Genomic DNA, 16,758 nt, shown 5'->3' with positions numbered 1-16,758 from the left:
TAAGCATAGTTTAACTCTTACAGAAGAGCAGAGGACTGATACTAAGGCTATTTTGGATGCTTTGGAAGTTTTCTTCAGACCGCATAAGAATGTTATATATGAAAGATATATTTTTGGCAGCTGCACGCAGGAAGAAGGGGAGATGATAGATGCCTTTGTAACACGCTTAAAGGAAAGAGCGGCAAGCTGTGATTACGGTTCCCTAAGAGACGAACTTATCCGAGAAAAAATAGTTTTGGGTGTTGCCAAGGAAAGTACACGCCGCCGTTTATTAAGGGAACATGGTTTAACGTTGCAATTAGCCATAGAAATATGTCGGACTACTGAACTTACAGATAAATGGCTGATGGCATTGGAGCGAGATAAACAGACCAACTGTGTTAATGTAGCTTCCAGGCACCAGCCAAATGTGAGGAATCATCAGCAACAGCAGCAGTTTAAACAGAAGCCTCGCAATTTGTCAGCAGACAACCACACACCGTGTAAATACTGTGACAATGTGCATGCACATGGGAAAGATCGGTGTCCAGCGTATGGTAAAATCTGTAGGATGTGTGGGAGGCTGAACCATTTTGCTGGGGTGTGTCTGGCAGCAAGGAAGTTGCATATGGTCGAGCAAACGCCAGACTTAGAGGATGTATCGCTGTTTACCACAGATGCGATCTATACGAAAGAATGCATTGGTGCAGTACATTCAAAAGGCAAAAAGTGGTTTGTTAATCCTCAATTTAATGATATAACTCAATCTTGTCAGTTGGACTCAGAGGCAACATGCGATGTGATGAGCCTAAAGGAAAAAAGGAAATTGGCACCTGAGACACCCCTTCAGCCTAGTAGTGCCACATTAAAGTTATATTCGGGGGAACTGATGGAGTCACTAGGCTTATTTTATACAGAGTGTAACATACGTGGGGTTACTCACAAATTGGAATTTGAAATTGTGGATGTAGATCAAAAGCCGTTACTGTCAGGCTCAACATGTGAGCGTTTGGGATTGATGCGATTTACCATTCCGAGGGAGTTGCATAATGTTGAAACCTATTCCTCCAAAGCCTTGGGGAGACCATTGATAAAGCATCAAGTCCTCCAAGTTTATAGGGAGGTGTTTGAGGGCCCTATTGCATCCGTTCCAGGAGAGGTTCACTTTCAACTTGATCCCGCTGTCCCTCCAGTACAAAGTGCCCCACGCAATGTCCCTATAGCCATAGTTAAAGCACAGTTGGATAAATATGAAGCAGAGGACATATTGTTTCAGTAGCCGAGCCAACCGACTGGATAAGTAATATGGTGGTGTCAGAAGTGGGAAGTGGGGTGATTAGGAAGTTGGAAAAGATCCGAATTTGCATCGATCCCAAGTTTTTGAATATGGCTTTGAAACGATCACATTACCCAATGCCAACGTTAAAGGATGTTTTGCACAAGCTGCCTAAGGCACGGGTTTTTACACTTGTTGGTGCCAGGGATGCCTTCCTACAGTGTAAACTGGACGAAGAGAGCAGTTATATGACTACGTTTTGGACTCCTTGGGGCAGAAAGAGGTGGCTTAAACTGCCCTTTGGTGTATCTGGAGCACCAGAGACCTATCAAAGGAAGCAGCAGGAATTATTGAGTGGCCTCAGCGGAATTGAGCCTATTGATGATATCCTTATAGTTGGGTGTGGCGACACTGATGATGAAGTGGAGCATGATGATGACGGGAATTTGATGGCACTATTGGAGCGGTGTAAGCAGGTGAAGCTGAGGCTCAGTATAAAGAAGCTGCAGTTTAAGGTGCGAGAAGTCCACTTTCATGGACATATTTTAACATCACAAGGGTTAAAAGCGGACCCAGACAAGATCAGAGCTATTGTGAACATGCCACCTCCTACTGATGCTAAAGCAGTGCAGAGATTTATTGGCTTTGTTACATATCTAGCAAAATTCTTGCCACACTTATCTGAGGTTTGCCAGCCATTGAGACATCTGTTGGATAAAGACGCAGTTTGGCACTGGCTCCCTAAACATGACCAGGCAGTGCAAGAGATAAAACGCTTGGTTACTTACTGCTCCAGTATTAAAATACTATGATGTCACAAAGATGGTTACGATTCAAAGCGACTCAAGTAAGAACGGTCTGGGATCAAGATGGTAGGTTTGTAGCAATTGAATTGCTTACAGCAAATGGACAAATTCTTTTGATTGGAATTTATGCTCCCAATCAACAACAGGACTATTTTTATAAGATGTTACATACTAAAATATTGCAATGGGACTATAGATCTATTTTAATTATGGGAGACTGGAATGGAGTAATTGATTCTAAACTAGATAAAAAGAGCTTGGCAAAGTCTAGAATTAGACTACCACAGACTTTTTTTGATATGAAAGAAGATATGGAACTAAAAGATGTTTGGAGAATACATAATCCAAATGAATTGGATTACACTTTTTTTTCTGATAGACATAGATCCTTTTCTAGGATTGACTTTATTCTGTTGTCAAATGATCTACTTGTTAAGACAAAAAGAACAAAGATTTTTCCAAGAATTTTGACTGACCATAGCCCTGTATGGATAGAAATTGAGATGGATAAGGTTGAGAGACGTTCTTGGAGATTAAATGAGAACTTGTTTAGATATGAAAAAAATACAATAGAACTTAAAAAGCATTTGAAAGAATTTTTTGAAATAAATTTGAATAAAGGTACCCCAATTGAAATTGTTTGGGACGCAAGTAAAGCCTATATGAGAGGGGTACTTATCTATATGAATTCTAAACATAGACTGCTCCGACAAAAGAAAAGATCTGAGTTGGAAATGGAAATAAAGAATAAAGAACAGTTACTTATTAAAAACCCATCAGATGAAAGAATACGAAGTGCTATAAAACTTTTGAAAGATCAATTTCAAATGCTTATGGCGGAACAAGTTGCAACAAGCCTACAATACGCGAAGCATAACACATTTTGCAACGCTAATAAACCGGGCAGATGGTTGGCTTACACATTGAGGAAAAAACAAAGTGCACGGATTATCGATCGTATTGATATTGGAGGGAAAGAAATCTTTCAACAAAAATTAATTAAAGAAGCTTTTGTGGACTATTATACTAAATTATATGCCAAAGAAGAGGTGCAGAATGGACTTATAGAAAAATATTTAAATGATAAGAGAGTTACAAAAATTACCGATCAACAAAAGGAAAGAATGAATTATCCTATAACAGAGGAGGAGATAACAGCAGCAATTAAACAGCTAAAAACAGCCAAAGCTCCTGGCACGGATGGTTTGACTGCAGTGTACTATAAAACTTTACAAGCTGAAATGGTGGGACAACTTAGAGATTTATTTTGCAATATTCAACAAGGGGGTAAAATACCCCCATCTTGGACAACTGCTTATATATCTTTGATACCAAAAGAACAAGTTGGTCCTAAAAAACCAGAGAATTATAGACCAATATCTCTTTTGAATACAGACTATAAAATTTATGCGAAGGTATTAGCCAACAGGTTGATGCCAGTAATCCAAAAGGTGATTCATGAGGACCAAGCGGGATTTATTGAGGGTAGATATATGAAGGACAATGTAAGGCAAGTAATAGACTTATTGGAATATCTTGATAAGAATAAACAGATTCCTGCAGTGCTGGTTTTCTTGGATGCAGAGAAGGCCTTTGATAGAGTGGATTGGAATTTTCTACTAAAGACTTTTAAAAAGATGAACTTTGGGGATCAATTTATACAGGCGATTGCAGCAATTTATCAAGAGCAAAAAGCACAGATTATTATTAATGGAAGTTTGACGACAGAGTTTAAAATTGAAAAAGGAACAAGACAGGGATGTCCGTTGTCCCCACTTTTATTTGTTTTAACATTGGAAGTCTTGTTAAATACAATACGGGACTCTAAAATTTTGAAAGGCATAATGATAAGGCAAGAGGATTATAGAATAAAGGCATTTGCAGATGATCTGGTCGTTACCCTATCACAACCAATGGAATCAACAATCCTGATGAACGACATTATACAAGACTATGGTAGAGTTTCAGGTTTTAGACTGAATTCAAAAAAGACTAAAATGATAGTTAAAAATATGACACAAGATCGTAAACATGAGCTTGAAAGGAGGGCAGGTTTTGAAATTGTACCTAAGGTAAAATATCTTGGAGTTCAGGTTGCAGAATCAAACATGAAATTGTTTCAAAATAATTATGAGGTGTTGTGGCGAGAGGTTCAGAAGGATATGGAGACTTGGAAAAAGCTGCAACTGTCTCTACTTGGAAGAATAGCAGCAGTTAAGATGAACATTTTGCCAAGATTTCTGTTTTTGTTTCAAATGATTCCGGTGCTTAAAAGTGATAAACAACTGAAAGTCTGGCAGTCTGGTGTGAATAAGTTTGTCTGGAACGAGAAGAAGCCGAGAGTGAAATTGAAAATTATGCAAGATGTTCCAGAAAGAGGAGGTCTTAAACTCCCAAACCTACAGTTATATTATGATGCAGCAGCTTTAACTTTAACAAGTGATTGGTTTGGTAGTAAAAAGACTGGAATATTGAAAGCAGAAAGTTTTGACCTTGAATTTGGATGGCATGCCTACTTATTCTACGATGACAAAGTTGATAAAGTATTTAAAAGTCATATATTTAGAGACTCTTTGATGAGAGTTTGGAAGAAGCACCGACTCAAATGGGATTACAAAATACCGCTATGGCTGGATCTTGGTCATACTTTGTGGAATACAAATATAATGTCACTCGGGGGGTTTTTATACAAAGAGGTTCTTTTTACAGATGCGGGCAGATGGCAGCTGAAGACATTACAGACACTGTTGGATGAAGGGCTTAATCTAACTTGGTTACAATATAATCAATTACAACTGAGATGGAAAGAGGACCAAAAAACTGGTATTATGTTGCATGAGGAAGAATTGGTTAGACATATAAGAGAGAAAGGTCCAATGCATATTAAAAGGCTTTATAATGTTTTGCTAGAAAGAGATTCAGAAACTGAATTAGTTAAAGACTGTATGATTAAGTGGGCACAGAATTTTGAAGAACCAGTGATGCTGGAAACATGGGAAAAAATTTGGGTTCAGAATGTTAAATTTACACAGTCGCAAAACCTGAGAGAAAATTTTTATAAAATGTTTTATAGATGGCATTTAGATCCTAAAAAGTTGTCATGTATGTACCCTAATGTTCAGCCAAAATGTTGGAGATGCGAATGTTTGGATGCTACGTATTATCATGTTTGGTGGACCTGTAGGAAAGTTAAGGCTTTTTGGATAAAAATTTGGTGGGTCATGCAGAATGTTTTGAGGAAAAAAATTCAATTTTCTCCACAGTTGTTTTTATTGGGTATAGTTAAGGGTTTTACACGGGGTGAGATAAAACTGATATTGTATATGATAACAGCAGCAAGATTGTTGATAGGTAAATATTGGAAGAATGAAGCTTTACCCACTATCGAGGAATGGACTTTGAAGATGGCCAGTTTTGCTGAGATGGCGAAGATTTCAGCATATTTAAAAGACTGTTCACAAGAGACTTATGAATGGGAATGGAAAAGGTGGATAGAATATGTTCAGAACAAATACCAAACTAGAAAGTATCAAATAGCTTTTATTTGAAAATAATGTATTAGAAATATTTTAATGTATTAGAAATATTTTAATGTAAAGAGATAAAGAGGAAAAATTATACAGGGGGAGGGATGGGTTTAAGCTTGTTTACTAGTGTTATTAGTTATGAGTATATAATAGGGAAGTCTGGGGGGGGAGGGTTAGGGAGGGTTAGGGAGGGTTTGGGGAGGGAGGTGGGGGGGGTGAAAAAAGGGGTGAAAATCTAATTGTAAAACTTTTGCAATAAAAAAAAAAAAAGAACGGTCTGGGATGCTGTCTGTTACAAGAAGGTCAGCCAGTTGCATACGCGTCCAGAGCGCTTTCGCCAGCAGAGTTAAACTATGCTCAGATCGAGAAAGAATGTTTTAAGTATCGTATTTGCTTGCCAGCGCTTCCATTATTACCTTTATGGTAGAGATATAATTACAGTTGAAACTGATCACAAACCGTTAATAACTATATTCAAAAAGACTCTTCTGTGTGCCCCGAAGCACTTGCAAAGCATGATGCTCAGTTTACAGCATTATAATCTTGATGTCGTTTTTAAGCCAGGACGTGAAATGTATATCAGTGATACTCTGAGTAGAGCCACAGTAGATCAGACAGCTACGGGAGGAGAACATGAATATCAGACGGTTTGTTGGCTGCGACAGGAACAAATATGTTTTGCTGAAATTAAACAAGCAGATTATCTTAATGTTACGAATCAGCGGTTACAGCAGTTGAGGCAACATACGGACGCTGACGTGGCCCTACAGACATTAAAGAATATCGTGCTGAGTGGGTGGCCGGATGTGAAAGAGGCGGTTCCCATGATTGTAAGGGAATACTGGTCCTTCTGTACAGATCGCTGTACAAGATGGCATTCTGTATAAGGGTCCAAGAGTTATAGTGCCAAAGTTATTGAGACCAGAGATGTTATTGCGCATCCATTCAAGCCATATTGGTGGGGTGGCATGCTATAAACAAGCCCGTGACACATTGTACTGGCCGAATATGCGAGGCGAAATTGAGGATTTTGTCAGTAATTGTACCATCTGTAATGAATATGCATATCGGCAACAGAAAGAAACTATGATGTCACACGAGATACCATCCCGACCCTGGCAGATCATTAGTATGGACTTGTTTAATTATGCAGGGAAAGAGCACTTGATAATAGTGGACCATTATTCGGATTATTGGGAAATTGACCTCCTTCCAGACCTTTCAGCAGAGACCACCATTAAGAGATGTAAGTCTCAGTTTGCACGTTACGGGCAACCAAATATAGTGATTACAGATAATGGTCCTCAATTTGTAAGTCTGCAATTCAAGAAATTTGCTGCTGAGTGGGAGTTTGATCATATTACTTCGTCGCCACGTTATCCGCAAGCGAATGGAAAAGCCGAATCAGCTGTAAAGATTGCTAAGAACTTATATAGGAAAGCACATGGCGAATGTAGCGATCCGTGGAAGGCTATTTTACATTGGAGGAATACTCCAACCGTCATACCTTCGGTAGCCCAGCATAAAGCACAGTAGCCCAGCACAAAGATTAATGTCACGGAGATTAAAGACGTCCTTACCCGTGGCAAATAAGTTGCTTGAGCCCGTGGTGATACAAGGGGTTCCGGAAAGGCTACGGCAGAGGAGGCAAGTGGCGAAGGCCAAATATGATAGATCTGCAAGAGACTTGCCAGAGTTAAAGGTGGGAGAACGAATTCGGATGAGACCACTGCCTGGAGATTGGATTGGCCGTTGGGAAAGGGGTACCTGTTTACAACAAGTGGCACCTCGCTCCTATTTGGTGGAGTTTGGAGGAACCCGATATCGGCGGAACCGTGTGGACTTGCGTGTGGCTGAGCAACCAGACTCCTCATATCTAGTGAGTGGGTCAGAGCGAGTTGCCAAGCCAAACCTACTTAAGGATAATAATGAATGCTTGTCTGACATTGATGACAGTCCTGAGCAAGTTGGTGCGTCTGGTAATAGCCAAACATCCAAGGCTTCAGAAAATGGCGAGCGAAGAGATCCGCCCTGCGTGAGAGAGTCAGGTGTGAGAGAGCCGGTCATTACTCGGAGTGGTAGATGCTCACGCCCCCCTGATAGACTCAATTTGTAGAAAGTGTTGCTGTTATTAGAAAAGGGGAGATGTTATGGGGTTGTGTTGCTTTTAATCTTTAGCTGAGTCGCAGGATCATCAGAGGCTTTTTTTTTAACTTTCAAAAGCATTTTTTCTACAACCTCTTCACGAAAAAATGCTTTTAAAAGTTACAAAAAAAAGCCTCTGATGATCGCGCGGTTCAGCTGGGATAATCAGAGGCTTTTCAAAGCATTTTTTTCTGCAACCTCTTGGCCAAAGAGGTGGTAAAAAAAATGCTTTGAAAAGTCTCTGACGATCCCAGCTGAGTTTCCTGATTTGCAGAGAGGTATTTTTTAAAAAGCCTCTCTGACAATCCCAGCTAAGTTTCCTGATGGCAGAGGCTTTTCAGAGGATTAGAAAAAATGCTTTGAAAAGTTTTTTTTTTTAAAAGTTGGCCACGCCCACCCAGTCACATTACCACCACCACCACTAAGACGCGCCCACAGAACCGGTAGTAACAAATTTTACATTTCACCCCGATCTACATATATAAAAGCGAAAACCATTCACACATTAACCATGGAGCCTCCAGAACCATAATGCCTACAAACTTGAAATTTGCCATGTATGTTTCTCTTGGCTTCTAGGTGCTCACTAAGAAAGGATTTTTCAAAATGACCATGAGAGCATTAGTATTTCCTATATTATTATAACACGCTCTGATGCTAATTAGTTAGATGTTCTACTCCCCCTCCCAACTTGAAAATAACTAAATAAGCCTCATGGAGAGAAGGGGCTAAAAAGCCTGAGGGAGAGAAGGGGAGAGGCTTCTATGGGGCCAGCCTGAGGCAGAGAAGGGGATAGGAGAGGCTTCTATGGAGCCAGCCTGAGGGAGAGAAGGGGGTAGGATAAGAGAGGCTTCTGTGGAGCCAGCCTGAGGGAGTGGAGAGGCTTTTGTGGGGCCAGCCTGAGGAAGAGAAGGGGAGAGAAGAGGATCTATGGGGCAAGCCTGAGGGAGAGAACGGGAGAGGAGAGGTTGATCATAACTACTCATTAATTTTCAAACTCTTAAGTGTCAATTTATCAAACCTCATCACATAGCTTCATAGCGTAGCACGGGTATCCAGCTAGTTCTTAATAATGTATATATGGTGCTTGACATATGTATTAGTCTTCCATAAAATACATTATTCCAAAAGTGCTTTTTCAAAAGGCAACTGGACTTTCTGGTTTTTCTTTGAAGATGTTTAGCTTTTCATCCAAGAAGTTTCTTGGATGTTTTTGTATCATCTTTTTGTATCATCTATGTATTTTTTGCACAAAATGGTTTTGCTTTAACACAAGTCCACCACATGTGATAATATGTACCCATTTTTGGTTACATTTCCAACATTTGCTAGACATATTTTTAAACATTTTAGCTAACCTAGCAGGTGGTAAGTGCCATCTATAAAACATTTTATATAAGTTTTCTTTATAAGACATTGTCATTGTTAATTTATAGTTTCTTTCCCATAAGTTTTGCCATTTTTCTAATTCTATATTATATCTAAAGTCTTTTGCCCACTGTATCATTGTGTCTTATTTGTTCATCCTCCATTTTCCAATTTAGTAAAAAAATTATGTATTTTCTTAGTTTTTCATCAGAATTCAACAATATCTGATCAAAGGCTGTTATTTATAGAAGCCATACATGTTCATGTCTTTGCCATATCTAGCTTCTATTTGCAATTGAGGCCACCATGATAGAATAGAATTAGAATTTTTTATTGACCAAGTGTGATTGGACACAAAAGGAATTTGTCTTGATGCATATGCTCTCAGTGTACATAAAAGAAAAGATACGTTCATCAAGAATCATAAGGTACAACACTTAATGATAGTCATACAGTAAATAATAAGCAATCTGGAAACAATATCAATATAAATTGTAAGGATACAAGCAACAAAATTACAGTCATACAGTCATAAGTGGAAGGAGATGGATGGTGGGAATGATGAAAAGATTAATAGTAGTGCAGACTTAGCAAATAGTTTGACAGTGTTGAGGGAATTATTTGTTTAGCAGAGTGATGGCATTCGGGGAAAAACTGTTCTTGTGTCTAGTTGTTCTGGTGTGCAGTGCTCTATACCATCGTTTTGAGGGTAGGAGTTGAAACAGTTTATGTCCAGGATGTGAGGGGTCTGTAAATATTTTCACAGCCCTCTTTTTGACTCATGCAGTATTCAGGTCCTCAATGGAAGGCAGGTTGGAAGCAATTGTTTTTTCTGCAGTTCTAATTATCCTCTGAAGTCTGTGTCTGTCCTGTTGGGTTGCAGAGCCAAACCAGACAGTTATAGAGGTGCAGATGACAGACTCAATAATTCCTCTGTAGAACTGTATCAGCAGCTCCTTGGGCAGTTTGAGCTTTCTGAGTGGTGCAGAAAGAACATTCTTTGTTGTGCTTTTTATTTTTATTGAAAAGTTTTAAAAAGTTTTACAGACATTTCCCCTTCCCCCTCCCTCCTCCCCTTCCAACCCTCCCCTTCCCCTCCCTCCCCACCACTTCCCAGAGCAAAATACAGGGTATAACGTTTAACCATCATAAGCTAACATAAGCTAATTATCTATAGCCTCCTATCCCCCTCTTGAACTTTTAACTCCCCTTTTACTAAACTAAATTTAAGTACTTTATAAAATCTCTTTGATCATTCATAAGCTATTTGAAATATTTTAGTCCGATATTTGCCTTGAATATAATCAATCCATCTTCTCCATTCTAACATATATTTCTCATTTGAATGGTCCTTTAGATATGCTGAAATTTTCGCCATTTCTGCTAAATTTACTACTTTTAATGTCCATTCTTGAATAATAGGTAAATCTTCCTTCTTCCAGTACTGCGCCACCAAGAGTTTTGCTGCAGTTATTAAGTTCAGAATCAAGTTAGTCTCTATAGCCGTACAATCTGTAATTATACCTAACAAAAACAACTGTGGAGTAAACTTTATCCTTTTTTAAAAAATATTTTGAATAATCCACCATATTTTTATCCAAAATGCTTTAATTTTTTTACAAGTCCATCAAACATGAAAATAGGTAGCATCAACACATTCACATCTCCAACATTTGGGTTGTAGGTTTGGGTACATACAAGCTAACTTTTTGGGATCCAAATGCCATCTATAAAACATTTTATAAAAATTTTCTCTCAGATTTTGAGCTTGTGTAAATTTTACATTTCTTACCCAGATCCTTTCCCATGTTTCCATCATTATTGGTTCCTCGAAATTTTGTGCCCATTTTATCATACAATCTTTAACTAACTCTGTCTCCGAGCCAGGTTATACAACCTTTTTATGTGCATTTGACTCTGGTCCCTAATTTGTTTTATCAAATTTTCTTCACTTTGTGTAATACCGATTTTCTGATCTTTTTTCCATCTATTCTGCAGCTGTCCATACTGAAACCAGGTTTGAATTGCCCTTTCCTCTCTTAATACATTCAGAGACTTTAACTGTAATACATTTCTTTCTGTAATCAGAAGTTCTTTATAAGTAATTACATCCTGTCTTTGTTCTATACTTATATTTTCTATCACATGTCTAGGTACTACCCACATGGGTATCTTGCCATTCAATTTATATTGGTATTTTTTCCAAACACGTAGGAGGACATTCCTTTAATATGTGATTTTTAAAAGTCCTATCCACCTTCTTCTCATAAACTAAGTAGGCATGCCAACCATATAGCAAATCATACCCTTCAATATTCAGTATTCTGTTAAATTAATCCAGTCACTAATTGCTGACAAAACAGCTGCTTCATAGTACAATTTTAGATTGGGCAATTTCAAACCTCTTTCACATATATCTGCATTATTTTTAATTTAACTCTTGGTCTCTTCCCTACCCAAACAAAGTTGTTAACACCTTTCTGCCATTCCTCCAAATTTGCATCCTTTTTAAGTATTGGTATCATTTGAAAGAGAAATAGAAACTTGGGCACAACATTCATTTTAACTGCTGCTATTCTTCCCAACAAAGACAGTTGTAATTTTTTCCATTTATCCATCTCTAGCTGTATTTTATGCCATAACAATTCATAATTATACTTGTATAATTTCCCATTTGACGTTGTAATAAAGATTCCTAAGTACTTAACCTTTTTCACTATCTTGCATCCTGTTACTCTTTCCATTTCTTCTTTTTGATTTATATTCATGTTCTTAACTATCATCTTTGTTTTCCCTATATTTATTTTAAACCCTGACGCTTGACCATATTGCCTAATTATATCCATCAAACCTGTAACTGAATTTACTGGTTGGGTTAAAGTTACAACCAAATCATCTGCAAATGCTCGTAGTCTATAATCATGTTGCCTGATCTTAATACCCTGTATGTTATCTGAGTCCCGTATTTTATTCAGCAATACTTCCAAAGTTAAAATAAACAATAGTGGAGACAAGGGACATCCCTGTCTTGTTCCTTTCTCAATTTTAAAAGTTTCTGTGAGACTACCATTAACTATTATTTGTGCTGTTTGTTTCTGGTATATTGCCTTAATAGATTGTATGAAATGCTCTCCCAACTGCATCTTTTGTGCTACTTTCACTAAAAACTGCCAATTCAATCGATCAAACGCTTTCTCTGCATCCAAAAACATAAGCACTGCAGGGACTTGGTTGTTCTTCCCCAAATACTTCAGTATGTTAATAATTTGTCTTACATTTTCATTTGTCTCCCTTGTATAAATCCAGTTTGATCTTTATGAATCACTTGTTGCATAACTGACATTAGTCTATTTGCCAAGATTTTTGCAAAGATCTTATAATCTGTATTAAGCAATGATATGGGTCTGTAATTTTTGGGTTGACTATGATCTTGATCTTCTTTTGGAATCAGGGATATAAACGCTGTTCTCCAGGATAGTGGCACCTCTCCTCCCCATTGTATTTTAGCAAATAACTCCTTAAGAGGTTCCACCATTTCTAATTGAAAATTTTTATAATACACTGCTGTCAAACCATCTGTGCCAGGAGCCTTTCCACTTTTTAATTGTTTAATTGCCAGAAGAATTTCCTCAGTGATTATTAATATGTTCAATCTTTCCCTTTGTTCATCAGTAATTGCAAGAATATTCTCCTTCTGCAAATACCTCTCTATATCATTACCTTGTATATTATCACCAGCATATAACCTCATATAAAAATCTAAAAATGCTTTTTTAATCATATTCTGTTGATATACCTCTTTACCTTTATATTCTATTTTTTCTATTGTACGAGATTTTTGTTTTTTCCTTAACATATATGCTAACCACCTGCCTGGTTTATTTGAATTGCAAAAGGTATTATGTTTAGCATATTGCAAGTTCGTTGCAACTTGATCTGACATCAACATATTAATGTTAATTAATAATTAATTAATATTATGTCCTCGCAATATTGTAATGGCTTCTTTTATATTCTTGTCATCTGGTTTATCCACTAACGCCTGTTCCTTTTTTATTTCCTCTTCCAATTCCCTCCGTTTTTTCCCCTGTCTACGTCTGTAGGAATTATTCAAATTTATTAAAACTCCTCTCATATATGCTTTACTTGCATCCCATACCATTTTCACAGGTGTACCCTTATGCATATTTAAAACAAAAAATTCTTTCATTAACCTTTTACATTCTATCACATTTGCCTCATATCGAAATAAGTTTTCATTCAGTCTCCAAGATCTCCTAGACCCCTCCCCAAACTTTAATTCCATCCACACCGGATTATGGTCTGTTAAAGTTCTTGGACATATCTTTGTCTTCTTTACCCTAGAAAGAAAATCATATGTAATTAGTATAAAATCAATTCTAGAAAAAGATTGGTGCCTATCAGAAAAAAAAGTAAAATCCTGTTTTTTAAAATTTCGTTCATGCCATATGTCTCTCAACTCCATATCATCCATCATATCAAAAAAAGATTTAGGCAATTTAGTCCGTGTTTGAATATTTGGCAAAAGGGTCTTTTTGTCTTTTTTAGTGTCCAATACACCATTCCAGTCACCCATCATTATACATGATTTGTAATCCATTTGTATTAATTTTTTATGCAAAAGTTTATAAAATTTCTCTTGTTGTTGATTAGGTGCATATACTCCCACTAAAAGTATTTTCTTCCCTTCTATTAATAATTCAATCATTATATATCTTCCTTGTGGATCTGCTTCAATTAATTTAGCATTCAATCTGTTCTTAGGTATATAACTATACCATTTTTCTTCTCAGGAGCTGATGCAACAAAATGTTTGCCCAGTCTAGCATTTATTAGGTATTTCTTTTTTTTTTTTTTAATTGAAAAGTTTTACAGAAAAACAATAATTTTCTTCCCTCCCATGTACCCCCCACCCTTTCCCTCTGCTCATCCAACCCTCCCCCCCAGACTTCCAAGAGCAAAATACAAGGTATTTCATTTAACAATCATAAACTAGATTAACCTACTTATCCTCAGACTACTAACTCCCCGCCTGAAACCTTAACTCAACTATAGATAACATAATACTTCTAATACTTAACGTTCATTCATAAGCTATTTGATATTTTCTTGTCTGATATTTATTTTGAATATAATCAATCCATCTTCTCCATTCCGATACTTATCTTTCTTGTGTATAGTCCTTCAGGTACACTGAGATTTTCACCATTTCTGCTAAGTTCGTTACTTTCAGTATCCACTCTTCAATAATAGGCAAAGAGTCCTTCTTTCAATATTGCGCTACCAACAGCCTAGTTGCTGATATTAAGTTCAAAATCAATTTAGTCTCTGATACTGTACAGTCCGTCGTTATACCCAATAGGAACAATTGAGGAGTAAATTTCAACCTTCTTTTCAGAATATTCTGCATCACCCACCAGATTTTTATCCAAAATACCTTGATTTTCTTACAGGTCCACCGTATATGATAATAGGTTGTGTCATTACATTCACATCTCCAACATTTAGCTTGCAAATTCGAGTACATACATGATAATTTTTTAGGATCTAAGTGCCATCTATAAAACATTTTATAAAAATTCTCTCTCAAATTTTGCGCTTGCGTAAATTTAACATTTCTGACCCAAATCTTTTCCCACGTTTCCATCATCACTGGTTCCTGAAAGTTTTGTGCCCATTTTATCATACAATCCTAAACCAATTCCATTTCTGAATCTATTTCCAATAATGCATTATACAACCTGTTAATATGCATCTGACTTTGATCTCTAATCTGTTTCACCAGATTTTCCTCATTTTACATAACACCAAATTTTTGATCTTCCCTCCATCTAGCTTGAAGCTGACCATACTGAAACCAAGTATAAATTATCCCTTGTTCTTTTAATTCATCTAAAGATTTCAGTTGCAATTTACCCCTTTCCAAAAAAAGAAGCTCTTTATAAGTAATCACCTCGGTTTTTTGCTCTATACTTATATTTTCTATTGCATGTCTGGGATTTGCCCATATGGGTATCTTATAATTTAGCTTATATTGGTACTTTTTCCAAACCCTCAACAACACATTTCTGAGTATATGACCCTTAAACACTTTATCCACTTTTTTTTCATATAACAGATAAGCATGCCATCCATATAACAAATCATAACCTTCTATGTTTAACAGTCTTTCTTCAGTTAAGTTAAACCAATCACTAATTCGTGATAAAGCAGCTGCTTCATAATACAATCTTAAATTAGGCATTTTAAGACCTCCTCTCTCACGTATATCCTGTATAATTTTCAGTTTCACTCTTGGTTTCTTCCCAGCCCAGATGAAAGTATTAACCCCTTTCTGCCATTCCATCAAATTTCCATCTTTCTTAAGCACTGGTATCATTTGAAACAAAAATAAAAACCTAGGTAGTACATTCATTTTTATTGCTGCTATCCTTCCCAGTAATGATAGTTGTAACTTTTTCCAATTTTCCATTTCTTTCTGTACTTTTTGCCAAAGAATTTCATAATTATTTTTAAACAATTTCGTGTTTGAGGCTGCAATATATACTCCTAGATACTTAACCTTTTTAACTATTTCAAACCCCGTTATTCTCCCTAAATCTTCTCTTTGAGTTATGGACATATTTTTAGTTATCATCTTTGTCTTATGTAGATTTACTTTAAATCCAGATACTTTGCCATATTGAGCTACTATGTCCAACATATAGGGAACCACTTCTATAGGTTGAGATAAAGTAACAACCAGGTCATCTGCTCTTAATCTATAATCCTGTTGTCTAATTACAATTCCTTTTATTTTATCACGTAACTTATTCAACAAAACTTCTAAAGTTAAAATAAACAACAATGGCAACAAGGGACAACCCTGCCTAGTACCTTTCTCAATTTTAAACACATCTGTTAAACCTCCATTAACTATTATTTGTGCTGTTTGTTCCTGATATATTGCTCTAATTGAATGTATAAAATACTCCCCAAAATGCATTTTTTCTATTATCTTAAACAGAAATTGCCAATTCAATCGATCAAATGCTTTCTCTGCATCCAAAAATATGAACGCTGCAGGGACCTGGTTGTTTTTTTCCAAATATTCCAATAAGTTTATAATTTGTCTAACATTATATTTCATTTGCCTCCCTTTTATAAAGCCTGATTGATCATTATGAATTGTTTGTTGCATAACTGGCATTAGTCTATTCGCTAATATCTTAGCAAAAATTTTATAATCCATGTTCAAAAGTGAAATTGGCCTAAAATTTTCAGGTTTAATACAATTTTGATCTTCCTTCGGGATCAGTGAAACAAAAGCTGTTTGACAAGAGGTGGAACTCTTCCCCCTAATTGAATTTTACAAAATAGAACTCTAAGCGGTTCTACCATTTCAAGCTGTAAATTCTTATAATAAACAGCTGTTAATCCATCTGTTCCCGGAGCTTTCCCTATTTTTAATTGCTTAATTGCATCAGTAATCTCCTCAGAAGTTATTGGTTGATTCAATCCTTCCCTCTGTTCCAACGTTAATTCAGGAATATTCCCTTCCTTTAAGTATCTATCTATATCTATACCTTGTATTGAGTCACTAGCATATAACTTTGTATAAAATTCTAAAAAAGCCTTTTGATCATATTCTGTTGGT

Source organism: Pituophis catenifer, unplaced genomic scaffold (genome assembly GCF_029215685.1).
Source record: "Pituophis catenifer annectens isolate HBS135680 unplaced genomic scaffold, rPitCat1.0.hap2 SCAF_4, whole genome shotgun sequence".
In the NCBI taxonomy this organism is placed as follows: domain Eukaryota; kingdom Metazoa; phylum Chordata; class Lepidosauria; order Squamata; family Colubridae; genus Pituophis; species Pituophis catenifer.
Note: the sequence above shows the minus strand (reverse complement) of the source record.